The 13,204-nt window shown below is 41.7% G+C and overlaps 1 protein-coding gene across 1 annotated transcript in view; it reads left to right on the forward strand.

Annotated features, from left to right (window-relative positions):
• Positions 1–13,204, forward strand: part of prag1 (PEAK1 related, kinase-activating pseudokinase 1) — a 75,600-nt gene that overhangs the window by 7,553 nt on the left and 54,843 nt on the right. The gene's annotated exons all lie outside the window — the stretch shown is intronic.

Genomic DNA, 13,204 nt, shown 5'->3' on the forward strand with positions numbered 1-13,204 from the left:
GTACCAGAGGATGGTTAAGTAGTTAGCAAAACCTTAGTTTCAGAGTAGACACACACACACGTACGGATACAGAGCAGCAGTAGGTAAGAGAGGAGGTTAGAATCCTCTCTGGCTTTATGACATTAATTTTAATATATCTTGAAAGGTCGATTAGAATTTAATGATGGAAGGCAAAATTATCCCTGTAATTAAACTTCATAAATCCTGGCCTCAATTCTTAGTTCAGTATTTGAGGAGAGGGGGAGTGCTGATAAGGGGTTTCACTGAATTGGTCAAGAAGAGAAGGGGGGATACATCCCAGGAAGATCATCAAAACAGGGATGAAAAAAACTGAGTCCAACCATCAGCCAAAAGGGCTGCAGAAGGCTCATCCTCACCCTCCCAAGAATAGCTCCAACCAGGTACTGTTCTGAAAATGAAAAGCAGGAAACGTATTGTTGCCCTGGTTTAATACAAAGTGCAGGTTATTACCTTTAAAGCCCTAAATGGTTTGGGCCCAGACTATTTGGTAAACCGCATCTCCACATACCAACATGCTCGGGCACTACGATCAGCGGAGGAGGCCCTGCTCTCGGTCTCACCTACGTCTCAAACAGAGAGGAGGAGGCATAGGATATCATGCATAGTCACTATGGAACGGAAATGATGGGTCACGCTAGCTGCTGGTTGTAATTTTTTTTAAAATTTAAATTTTGTCTTGTTTTGTTTGGAGCTTCTGGTGGCGCAGCAAGTTAAACCGCTGTCAGCCTCAGCTTCTGCCAACCTAGCAGTTAAAAAACATGCAAATGTGAGATCAATAGGTACCACTCTGGCGGGAAGATAACAGCGTTCCATGAAGTCACATAAACTTGGGAGATGTCTACGGATAATGCCAGCTCTTCGGCTGAGAAATGGAGATGAGCACCAATCCCCAGAGTCTGACACGACTAGATTTAACATCGGGGAAACCTTTACTTTACCTTATTTTGTTTAGATTCCTGTTTTGTCTCTTTAAGTCATAGTTGTGAAATCATACATTTATTATGTTTACCATTAAATTTCTGATAGTGTGTTATTTTTGATGTAGGTGTTGATTTGTTTTGGGAATGCGAAGGGGGGGGGGGGTTGGTTAGTTTTGCCTTTGTTCAACTTCTTACAGCATTTAATGTTTGCCGATATCTGTTGTAAACCGCCCTGAGTTCCCTTGGGGAGATAGGGCGGGATATAAATAAAGTTGTTGTTGTTGTTATATCCCACTTCCTCTCATGAAGGAAACTCAAAGCGGCTGACCCTAAACATCATCCAAGAACTTTCTTCACTTTGATGAAAGGAGGAGAAAGTAATGGCTTTTCTTCAAATTGCTGGTTTCTGGTGCGGTAGCTTGAGAGCACTGTGCTGTCCACATTTTGGTACAGTTCCTGCTACTTTTTGAGTCCTTCCACACCGCTGAATAAAATCTCACATTATCTGCTTTGAACTGGGATATATGGCAGCGTGGATAACTCAGTTCAAAGCACGTACTGTGGGATTATCTGACTTGATAATCTGGGTTATATGGCTGTGTGGAAAGGCCCTTTAATACAATAGAGTACCACCCCACATGCCTGTTGGATTAATACCCACCGTTTCATTTATCCATGTTCTCTCCAGGCATTTTCTATGTTTTCCAGCCTGATTCTGGTATTTTTGGGCCCAAAATCCATAGGATTTGTGTCACGACCCAGGCTGCAGAGCACCAATAACCATACACAGAGGCCAGAATCTAACTAATATCTTTATTGAAGGAATATATAAAGTTAATAAAAGCAAGTGTATGAAATAGTCCAGAAATAGACCTTTCAGGAAAGGTCAAAATTAGTCCAAAGAAACAATGTCCAATATGAAATATTAAGGTCCAAAGTTGTAATCCAATAACCGAAACACTCACTTTGCCAGGCAAAGTGAGGGGAGATGACAAGGTCTTTTAGTCCGTGAAACTTGAGCGAGGCTAGGAAGTAACTTGATTCTTGGGAAAACGAGGCTTGATTCAAGGCAACAAGGAAACAAGGAACAAGAACAAGATCCGTGGTAATTTCTTGGCAAAATCCGGGAAACAAGACGAGGCTGAGTCTTAGAAAGCAAGGCAGGATTCGTGGAGTAAACAAAGCTGGGAACGAAGGCTTGGCGACAGGAACGGAGGCTTGGAAGCGGAGTAGCTGTCCACACACGCTACTCCGGTTGCTGACGAATTGACTCCGCAAGATCCCTTTGTGGGTAAAACACCTAAATAGGGTCCCGTTTTCCCGCCCAAGAGCAGTTCTCTGGAGAACCAGAAACGAAAGCTATTTTCTGAGTCCAGATGCATGACTCCCTAAAGTTTCCCATGGGAAGCAGGCTTAATCAGCTGAATGCTTAGCAGCTATCCTAGCACTCCTGCGAGACGCCTGATCGACTCCTCTCTGTTGTTTACAAAAATCATGGCGAGAAAACGTAGGAGATTTAGGCTCAGGGCTTGTTTGACAGACTTCTGGAAGACAAATCTCTTGCAGGTGCAAGGTTTCCAAATCTGGCTGGGAAAGTTCCAATTCTGACTGAAACGGCGAAAAACCCAAGTTTTCCTCTTCATCTGGCACCACAGTGCCAGGAATGGGACTACATTGCCCATGGGTCATCACAATTTGCTATTATTCATGGTGTTGCATATCTGTACGAAGTCCAGGAATGTAACCTCTGCAGATATAGGAACTGTACTGTAAATGATGGTGATTTTTCCTTTCCATTCACAAACTCAGGGCACTTCCAGACAGCACCAAAACGCTGGTTAGCTTTCAAGATCAGACAGTGTGTTCAAAGAGATACAATGAATGACACTTTAAATTATATTGTAATCCTTTGTAATCAATTTTTAAATCAAACAATTACAAGATATTTCACATTCTGATCACTTAGCTTCGTGATCAACCAGTGTTGAATTGCATGCACCTGGAACCAGCTTCTCGTCTGCTTGGTTCATCAGTGAGTTTGCGGGACATCCCCCAGTGTTTGTGCTGCTCAAAACAAGCACGTTTTTGTATGCACTGTGAATAATGTGGAAGGGGGGAAATGTTGTATCCTGCTAGCGTCCCCTTTTGAAGGGCTTTAGGTCCAGAGTTGGCAGCTGATTGTGTATTATCCTTGGCAAAAGTGACCAAGTTCTTAAACTATTTGCAAGTAGCAATCTGAGAACACAGGTTATAGTCTATTTATTCTAGAATAATTATGCTAACAACTGGGACGGATGCCAAGCAGATAGTCATCTGAATGACTCTATCATGCATTTTTATTTGATGCCTTTTGATAGTTCAGTTGAAAATTTCAAATGTTAATTACTTTTTTCCGCTTTCCTTATGAGTAATAACAATACATTTCTCAGCTAATCATCATTTAGCTTTATGATTAGCAGTGTGGCTAGTTTTTAAAATGAGGGCAATTAACATTTTCCATTATAATTCTTTTGTCTCCTTCTTTGTGATCCAATTACTAGTGTGAAAAGAGAGTTTTGACTCTGCTGGGGAAGAGGCATTCAGGGATCGAAAACAATTAACTGTTGGACTATGAATCAAGACTAGTTGGAGGTGGGGGGGAATCAGGAGGGGGGAAGTGAACAAAGAGCAGTTTTAGAGATCATAAAATATAATAATAGAACAACAATGGCACGTCGCCACACAATTCTTAATTATGCTCATCATTTTTCCTTTCTTTATTGTTTATAGAATGCACTGAGCATATGTTAGATTGGAAAATCTGCTTCAGTAAAGCAAATATTTTCCATGCAATATGCAGTCGATGAAATAGATTTCTTGAGGCCAGAATGATGAGGGAGAAAGATTGGCTTGCTCTAACTTTATCTTCGGACCAAATTTGTATATTTAAATGAAATAGCATAATGTCCTTTTTATACTGCATCACATTGTATATTATTCCTATACTTTTCTCCACTCTTTCTTGCCTTTAGGAAAGCCCAAAGCAGATTTGATGTATTGATTTTTGTGATTCATTCCCCCCCCCCCTAAACCAGCCACGGGCAAACCTTGGCCCTCCAGGTGTTTTGGACTTGAACTCCCACAATTCCTAACAGCTGGTAGGCTGTTAGGAATTGTGGGAGTTGAAGTCCAAAACACCTGGAGGGCCGAGGTTTGCCCATGGCTGCTCTAGACTGTTTAGTAATAGTTGACGGTAATGATCCAGGTAAGGAATGTTATTCACACAGAGAGCTTTTATACTCTCTAGAACACTAATGTACAGCTTTCAGTAATGTTTTCTGGCTTTTTCTCAAGTATTGTGATGTAATTTAGTTGTACAGTAGAGTCTCACTTATCCAAGCTAAACAGGCCGGCAGAAGCTTGGATAAGCGAATAACTTGGATGATAAGGAGGGATTAAGGAAAAGTCTATTAAACATCAAATTAGGTTATGATTTTACAAATTAAGCACCAAAACTTCATGTTATACAACAAATTTGACAGAAAATGTAGTTCAATACCCAGTAATGTTATGTTGTAATTACTGTATTTACAAATTTAGCACCAAAATATCACGATATATTGAAAACATTGACTACAAAAATGGCTTGGATTATCCAGAGGCTTGGATAAGCGAGGCTTGGATTAGTGAGACTCTACTGTATTTGTAGGCATACAAAGAAACTCTTCTAGTTAGAGAAGCCCTACTAGCCTGTCATAGAAATGCAGAAGATATGGAGGTTGTCTGTGGATCTTTAAAAACATCTATCATCGCCCATTAGATGTTTCAGACTGGTGTACCTCTAGGATCTAATCCAGGTTGCTCTTGAGCCCAGAACTGCCACACCACTGAAATAACCTATTTATGGTTATAGAATCATAAGATCATAGAGCAGGAAGAAACCACAAGGGTCATCCACTTGAGCCCCAACTGCCAAGCAGAAATACACGATCAAAACTCTTCTAACAGATCCCCATCCAGCCTCTTTTTAGAAACCTATATTAACCTGTATTATCATAGACAATCGCTCATGGCCAAGTATGATTGTCTTCCAGAAGTAGAGTCTTGGCGATGAGTCCGTAAGTGACTGTAGATATCTATTCTGGATCCACATGATCTTTTACAATAAGGACATTGTTTTCCAGATAGAAGGTGGTTCCAGCAAGGGTTGACTTGATGGGCCATCCTCTTGGCATGTTACTCCCTTTTGTCCTCTATCCGTGTCTCTTCAAAATCCACAGCCCTGTTGGTAACAACTGATCTCCAGTTAGATGCTCCAGGGCCAGGACTTCCCAGTTCTCTGTGTTTATGCCACATTTTTTATGTTTGCCTTAAGCCTATCTTCAAATCTCTTTTCCTGTCCACCAACATACCATTTTCTGTTCTTGAGCTGAGAATAAAGTAACTGCTTTGGTAGACAGTGATCGTACATTCAGACAACATCGCCAGTCCAGCAAAGTTGATAGCAAAGTATCATTGCTTCAATGCTGTTGGTCTTTGCTTCTTCAAGAACACTGATGTTTGTCCACCTGTCTTCTCAAGAGATTTGCAGGATTCTTAAGAGGCAATGCTGGTCGGGAGTGACATTTATAGATGGCCCACTGTATATTCCACTGTCAAATGCTTCTTAGTGTCGGGAAGTTTTTCCTAATGTTTAGGTGAATTCTCTTTTCCTGTAGTTTGAATTCACAGCTCTTTGTCCTAGTCTCTGGAGCAGTGGACAACGAGCTGTCTCCCTCTTCCACATGCTATCCTTTCATATGTTTAAACTGGTCAAACCTCCTCTTTCCTGGTGAAACATACCCAGCTCCCTAAGCCACTGTCATAGGGCTTGGCATCCAGACCTTATAATATTTTGGTTGCTCTCTTCAAAACGTGTTCCAGCTTGTCAATATCAGTCTTAAATTGCGGCTCCACAAACTGGACTGGATTGTTGTAAAACAGACTAACAAATAACCTTCTACTTGTGGAAATCTCCATGGATGGAATTAGGACATGGGAGTGGGCAGAATCCCTCCAGTATCAGGGCTCCTTTCTCCCATTAGGAACGAATCTATCCCACATTCAGTCTAGCCTAGTTAGTGGAGCTGGGGATTAAAATTGTTCTGTTAGATGTACATGACCCAATATGCAGCGAATAATAAAAATGCGGATTCCTGCATTCTATAGTATGAGCCAGTCAGTTACTATCTTTCAGCCTGACCTCTCTCATAGAGTAGTTTCTGAGTAGTTTTCAAAGGCAACCCCTCGTAAAGCTCACTATAGTAGTCTAACCAGAATATAACCAAGGCATATACCAACATCGCCAGATCCAACTTCTCCAGGAAACAAGCACAGTTGGCACACTAGTGTTACCTCTGCAAAAGCACTCCTGGTCACTGCTGATACCTGGGCTTCCAGATTCAGAGCTGAATCCTGGAGTATCCCCAAAACGCGAACCCCATCTAACACAGGCTGACTCCCTATTCCCAGATCTGTCTTACTAAGAGAAGGAAATTGTTCTTTTTTTCTGAAAACAGTTAATGTTGTATTTGCAGGTATATGCAAGTATACAGGCAATCCCTGACTTACAAACATCCAACATACAAATGACTCATAGTTACAAACAGAGGTGGGACAACAGGAAGTAAGAGAGATCTACCCCTAGGAAAGGAAATTCATGCCTGAAAGTTATCATGAGGAAAAGGTGACTCCATTGAAGCTGTAGCACCAATCCTTCTTTCCACAACAAGCCAAATTTATCAAAACCAGTTATCATAGGGACAGAAAGTGGGGTGAAATCTTCTGAACAGGAGCAGACAGCAAAGCAAACACCACAAGGGTGTTAACCCTTCCCTAGGTAAAGGTTTTCCCCTGACATTAAGTCTAGTCGTGTCCGACTCTGCGGGTTGGTGCCCATCGCAATTTCTAAGCTGAAGAACCAGCGTTATCCGTAGACACCTCCAAGGTTATGTGGCTGGCATGACTGTATGGAGTGCCGTTACCTTCCCACCGGAGCAATAGCTTCTTGGTCTTTTGGCTAAGATCAAGTGTAGTATCCCGCCAGAGTGGTACCTATTGATCTACTTACATTTGCATGTTTTCGAACTGCTAGGTTGGCAGAAACTGGTTCTAACAGCAGGAGCTCACTCCACTCCCCCAATTCGAACCGCCAACCTTTCGGTCAGCAAGTTCAGCAGCTCAGAGGTTTAACCCACTTTGCCAGTGGGGGCTATCCAAAATAATATATAAAAATATATTTGGCTGGAGTTACACTTCAAAATGTACCTGTTCCGACTTAAATACAAATTCAACTTAAGAAAAAAACTACAGAACCTATCTTGTTTGTAACTTCGGGACTGCATGTATACCGTAGTTACAAAACATGTTGCATTGTTACACATTGGTTTTAAGCTGTGGATAATAGTGAACCCTATATCTCTCATGTGTCAAACGCAAGGCCCGCAGACCAAATCCAGCCCGCCACATCATTTTATGTGACCCGCAAGGCTTTCAACGGCGGGGCAATAATGTATACAGTTTTACCATTACAAACGGCCCTTTCAAGGCAACCATAAAGTTGATGTGGCTTTAATTGAAAATGAGTTTGACATCCCTGCTATACTTGGGCTGTTGGGCATACCATAGAATTGCACTGGAGAACGCATTGGGGGGTGGAAGGAGATTTATTTGGTACGTGAGTAAATGAAACTGTATATATCAAATCCATGGATTAGAGGTCCGTCCAGTATTTATATTAACTACAAACTTTTTTTAGAAGGGAGATATCAGATTTTCAAAACTGAAGTCTTGTTTTAAGTTAAGAGGAACAATTTTATAGATCAGTTTTATACATCCGTTAAGCTCAAGTGTTAGGACTGAAATACTCTAAAGCAGTGTTTCTCAACCTGTGGGTCCCCAGATATTTTGGCCTTCAACTCCCAGGAAATCCTAACAGCTGGTAAACTGGCTGGATTTTCTGAGAATTGTAGGCCAAAACAACTGGAGACCCACAGGTTGAGGAACATTGCCCCAAAGGAACAAAAACCAACCTGATCTTGGAAGCTAAGAGGGGTCAGCCATGGTTACTATTTGTAGGGAAGACCACCAATGAATAACAGGTACTCTAAGTATTATTTCAGAAGGAAGGAAATGGCAAATCACCCTAGAATATTCCATGCCTAAGAAAATCCATTATGGGGTTGCCATAGGTCAACTAGAAAGCACACATACGAGCTCAAGCGTTGTCTGTAATATACATGGTGGCTTATGTGTAAGTGGACACCTGTTGTACATCAGTCATTTGTCTGGTTATTGCTGGATGCTTTAACTTTTAACAAAAAAATGGCTTCTTTTGCAGAAGAAATATATCAAGTACTTGTTTGAATCATGCAAAAAATATTTCTTCAGAAGCCCAACCCATTCCTGTATGCGCTTTGCTTTTCCTCTATATTTACAAAGGCAGATAATAGAATGAAATATTTTCTGTGGAAGAATTATATGAAGCTTATCTCCAGATTGACAATAGATCTTGCATGTTCCAGATGTTTGTTGTTAAAGGTCAAAATTGTGGAATTTAAAAATAATCTGAATGCTTCCAGCACAATCTTGATAATGTTAAGCATTTCTTCTGAAATCCTGTTGATCTCAATAGAAACACTAAGAACCAGCTTAAATCTTCCCAATTTTTCAGTGACAGTCCTCTGGTCCAGGAATCTCACAGTCTGTGGCCCTTTCCACACAAGTGTATAAATACACATTGAACCGGATTATTTGGCAGTGTGGATTCAGAAAATTCAGTTCAAAGAAGATATTATGGATAATCTGCCTGGATATTCTGAATTATATGGCTGTGTGGAAGGACACTGAGTTTAGACAGTGGAGGAAACAGAGTGAAATAACAGGAGTATGATGGAAAAGATAAAGGTTTTCTCTTGACATTAAGTCTAAGGTAAAGGTAAAGGTTTCCCCTGACGTTAAATCCAGTCATGTCTGACTCTGGGGGTTGGTGCTCAGCTCCATTTCTAAGCCGAAGGGCCGGCGTTGTCCGTAGACATCTCCAAAGTCATGTGGCTGGCATGACTGCATGAAGCACCGTTACCTTCCCGCTGGAGCAGTACCTATTGATCTACTCACATTGGCATGTTTTCGAACTGCTAGGTTGGCAGGAGCTGGAGCTAACAGCGGCCGCTCATGCCGCTCCAGGGGTTTGAACCTGGGACCTTTTGGTCTGCAAGTTCCCCAGCTCAGCGCTTTAACGCACTTCGCCACCAGGGCTCCTGACATTAAGGCTAGTTGTGTCCAACTCTGGAGGTTAGTGCTTATCTCCATTTCTAAGCTGAAGAGCCGGTGTTGTCCACGCCTCCAAGGTTATGTGGCCGGCATGACTGCATGGAGTGCCTGTTACCTTCCCGCCAGAGCGGTTCCTATTGATCTACTCACCTCTGTATGCTTTTGAACTGCTAGCTTGGCAGAAGCTGGGGCTGACAGCAGGAGCTCACTCCGCTACCCGGATTTGAACCACCGACCTTTCGGTCAGTAAGTTCAGCAGCTCAATAGTTTAACCTGGTGCACCACCGGGATGTGATAGGCACACAGAAATATGAAAAGGGAGAATAGAAAAATACATGAAGACAGACAAGTCCAGTCTCCTGTATGTTGGCTTTGTTTTCTTTGAAAATTAAATCTGGAAGAAGAATGACTAAAGATTAGAAGAGCCAGAAACACTGTGAAATGTGATTTCCCTTCCATAAAATGTGTCAGTCATTATTTATATTTCATACTGATATCATTCCATCTTGTGACGCACAAATCTATCGGTTTTATTTACATCTAGGTTAGCATTTCATCCCTAATATTGAGACTCGAGTATATAGGAAAATTTGTATACGTTTTATGCATCGTTTGGATACATGTAATTTTATACATAATGTTGACCTACAGGCAATTTTGGCAAGCAGTTTTTCTGAAATGTATTCAGAAGTGTAGGAATTCTAAAGGTTAGCTGAATTTAGGTCACATCTTTGTTCAACGGTGCAAAACTATTTCATCTTAGATAAAAAACGCATATCAAATCACTGTTTCCATATCTCTATGCTCAACACAAGGTCATTGTTTTTGCTTCTTTCTTTATACTGAGAGGTTCTTCCTTCAAAAATTGAAGTGGCTTTGTGAAAAAATTGAATGTGTGAATATTTTCTGTGAGACGTTGCTGAATCAGAAGAGCGTTTAATAGGTTGGTGGAGCTAATATGCCATATTCAGTTTTTTTGCTAATTTCCCCCTAAATTATCTGTTGAAAACAAATGTTCCAATATAGTTTAGGATTTTTTTAATGTTCAGTTATACATGAGAGCCAGTGTCACTTAGGGATTTTTTTAAAATGTTCAGTTTTATATGAGAGCTAGTGCGCTTTAAGGATCTGAATCTCCACTCAGCCATAAAAACCCACTGGGCAAGTCACACTCTCTCATCCTCAAACGGATAGGGCATATATCCTCTCAGTGGATCTTGCTAAGAAATCTCCCTGATGGTGTTATCATAAGTTGGAGTTGATTTGAAGGTAAACAACAATAACAAGGAGCCGCGCCGGTGTCATGGGTTAAACCCCTGTACTGGCAAAACTGCTGACCTGAAGGTTGGGATGCTGACCTGAAGGTTGCCAATTCGAATCCGCGAGATGGGATGAGTTTCTGTCTGTCAGCTTTAACTTGCGAGGATATTAGAGAAACCTCCCAGCTAACACATCCGAGCATCCCCTGGGCAACATCTCTGTAGATGGCCAATTCTCTTACACCAGAAGTGGCTTGCAGTATGTTTTAAAGTTGCTTCTGACATGATAAAAACAACAACAATGACAAATGCATGATTGTTAAACAATTGTATGGGTACTAATTAAATAGGGCTGGACGAGGCAGCATCATTATTTTAAATCAGGAGTGGGAATCATAGGACCCTCAAGATGTTGTTCAGCTGCAACTCACATCAGCTCTTGTAATCTTAGCAAGTGGCGAGGAATACATGCAAACATAGTTCAACAACATCTGGAGGGCTGTACACGTCTCATGCCTGATTTAAGTAACCATTGCCATGCAAGCTAACAAAGAGCATTGACTTCTTGGGAGTAGGCTGAATTCCTAGCAAGGGTGGGAGTTCTTCACCCTGCCGATTGCATGCTGCCTACAGATTGTCTAGATGTTAGATTTCCCCAATATTCTACATCAGCATAAAAAATAGTGAAATCATGCCTCCAGGAGATTCTTAGATATGTGATCATGCTACTTTGATAAAGTCACCTTTGGTTTCATCAAAATCCGAGGGAGGATGCAGCCAGTGCAAGGCTTGAAAGATCCAAAAATAGGACTCTGAGATTCTCCAGCTGCCCCCCTCTCCCTAAGAAATTAGGTTTTTTTCAAGTGTAAATGTATTTTATGCTTGTATTGGTATGGATATGGAGTAGGTGTGTGAAAAGCTGTCAGTTTCTTGTCGTGTTTCCTAGAATCCCACTGGCAAGACATATCCAACCCAAATGCTCATCAGGTTGTGAGACTCTCCACCCTTACCTTCCCACATGGAAATTTGGGCATATAGTACCACACACCATCTTGGTTTCATCCTGGCTTCTTCTTACTAGCCATAGCTGAATTTAAAATAAGCCGCAGTTCTACATGTTTATAACCTTATTCAAACATTCAGGATAAAGTTCAGATGAGTTTACAAGGATAAACCTGCAAGGTATTTTAAAAGTGAAGCTTTCAGGTGTAGCAGCTCAACTTTCTTTTTGGCCAAAAATGTGTAGCCTGAAGCATCTGGAAGGATTGAAGGTCATAAAAACAGCCTTAGGGCCTTATAACTTACTCCATTGTAGCAGAAAACCATGATTTCCCTTTACATTTGAACCGCATCATTAACAATTGAGCTCAGGCTCTGCAAAGCTCATTCTTTGCTTCTGTTTTTTTGGTCAAAATGAACAAATGGTGGGCAGTTTAATACGAGTGTGTGCTTAACTGTCTCACACTTAAGGCAATGGGAATTAAATTTACTGTGGAAAGATTACCTCATATTTTATGTATTTTTGGAAAGAAATATAAAGAGCTTTAATCTTAAAGACATAATGTTTCATTCCTTGGGTTATATGTTCAGTTGGTTGTTGAGGATATGGGTAAAAGGTAAAGGTTTCCCCTGACGTTAAGTCCAGTCGTGTCCGACTCTGGGGGTTGGTGCTCATCTCCATTTCTAAGATGAAGAGCCGCCGTTGTCCGTAGACACCTCCAAGGTCATGTGGCCGGCATGACTGCATGGAGCGCCATTACCTTCCCGCCGGAGCGGTACCTATTGATCTGCTCACATTTGCGTGTTTTCGAACTGCTAGGTTGGCAGAAGCTGGGGCTAACAGTGGGCGATCACTCCACTCCCCGGGTTTGAACCTGGGACCTTTCGTCTGCAAGTTCAGCAGCTCAGCACTTTAACACACTGAGCCACCGGAGGCTCTGAGGATATGGGTAGGAAGGTGTTTAAATGTTGTGGTTCAGTCAGTGATGTACTCCATTTTTAAATTCTATTAAATTCTATTCTATGCCAAGAGGGAATAAATGAGAAATCATAGAATCATAGAATAGTAGAGACCTCATGGGCCATCCAGTCCAACCCCCTGCCAAGAAGCAGGAAATCGCATTCAAAGCACCCCCGACAGATGACCATCCATCCTCTGCTTAAAAGCCTCCAAAGAAGTAGCCTCCACCACAGTCTGGGGGAGAAAGTTCCACTGCCGAACAGCTCTCACAGTAAGGAGGGCCTAAGGTAAGTGCCCCAGGGGCTGCATCCGGCCCCTGGGCCTTAGTTTGCCCATGCCTGCTCTAAGCACTTCTGAACAGGAGGAAAACCCGCTTCGGCACGGGTTTTAGTCCTGACAGCACTCTAAAAACTCAGGCTTTCCCTGGGTGGCTATATGCCATCCCAGTTACTATGCCTAAAAGTAATCAGGATGGCATATAGTCACCCTGGGAAAGCCAGATGCCTAAACACAACATAAAAGTGAACACAGTATAGTATAAAATACAATAAAATAAAACACATGCAACCTATAAAACATCAATTCAGACTCACTGCAATCCTCTAACCATGATGATAAATTACTGGCACCATGGTCGGGTTGTAAACATTGAAATAAAATAAGTGCCAGCTGCAGTAATGGAGAGAGGGCATAAGATAAAGTGTAGGATGTGCGATTAGATACTATGTATTACTACAACTCGGGGCTTGACTGAA

The sequence above is a fragment of the Anolis carolinensis genome, chromosome 2 (genome assembly GCF_035594765.1).
Source record: "Anolis carolinensis isolate JA03-04 chromosome 2, rAnoCar3.1.pri, whole genome shotgun sequence".
NCBI lineage: Eukaryota > Metazoa > Chordata > Lepidosauria > Squamata > Dactyloidae > Anolis > Anolis carolinensis.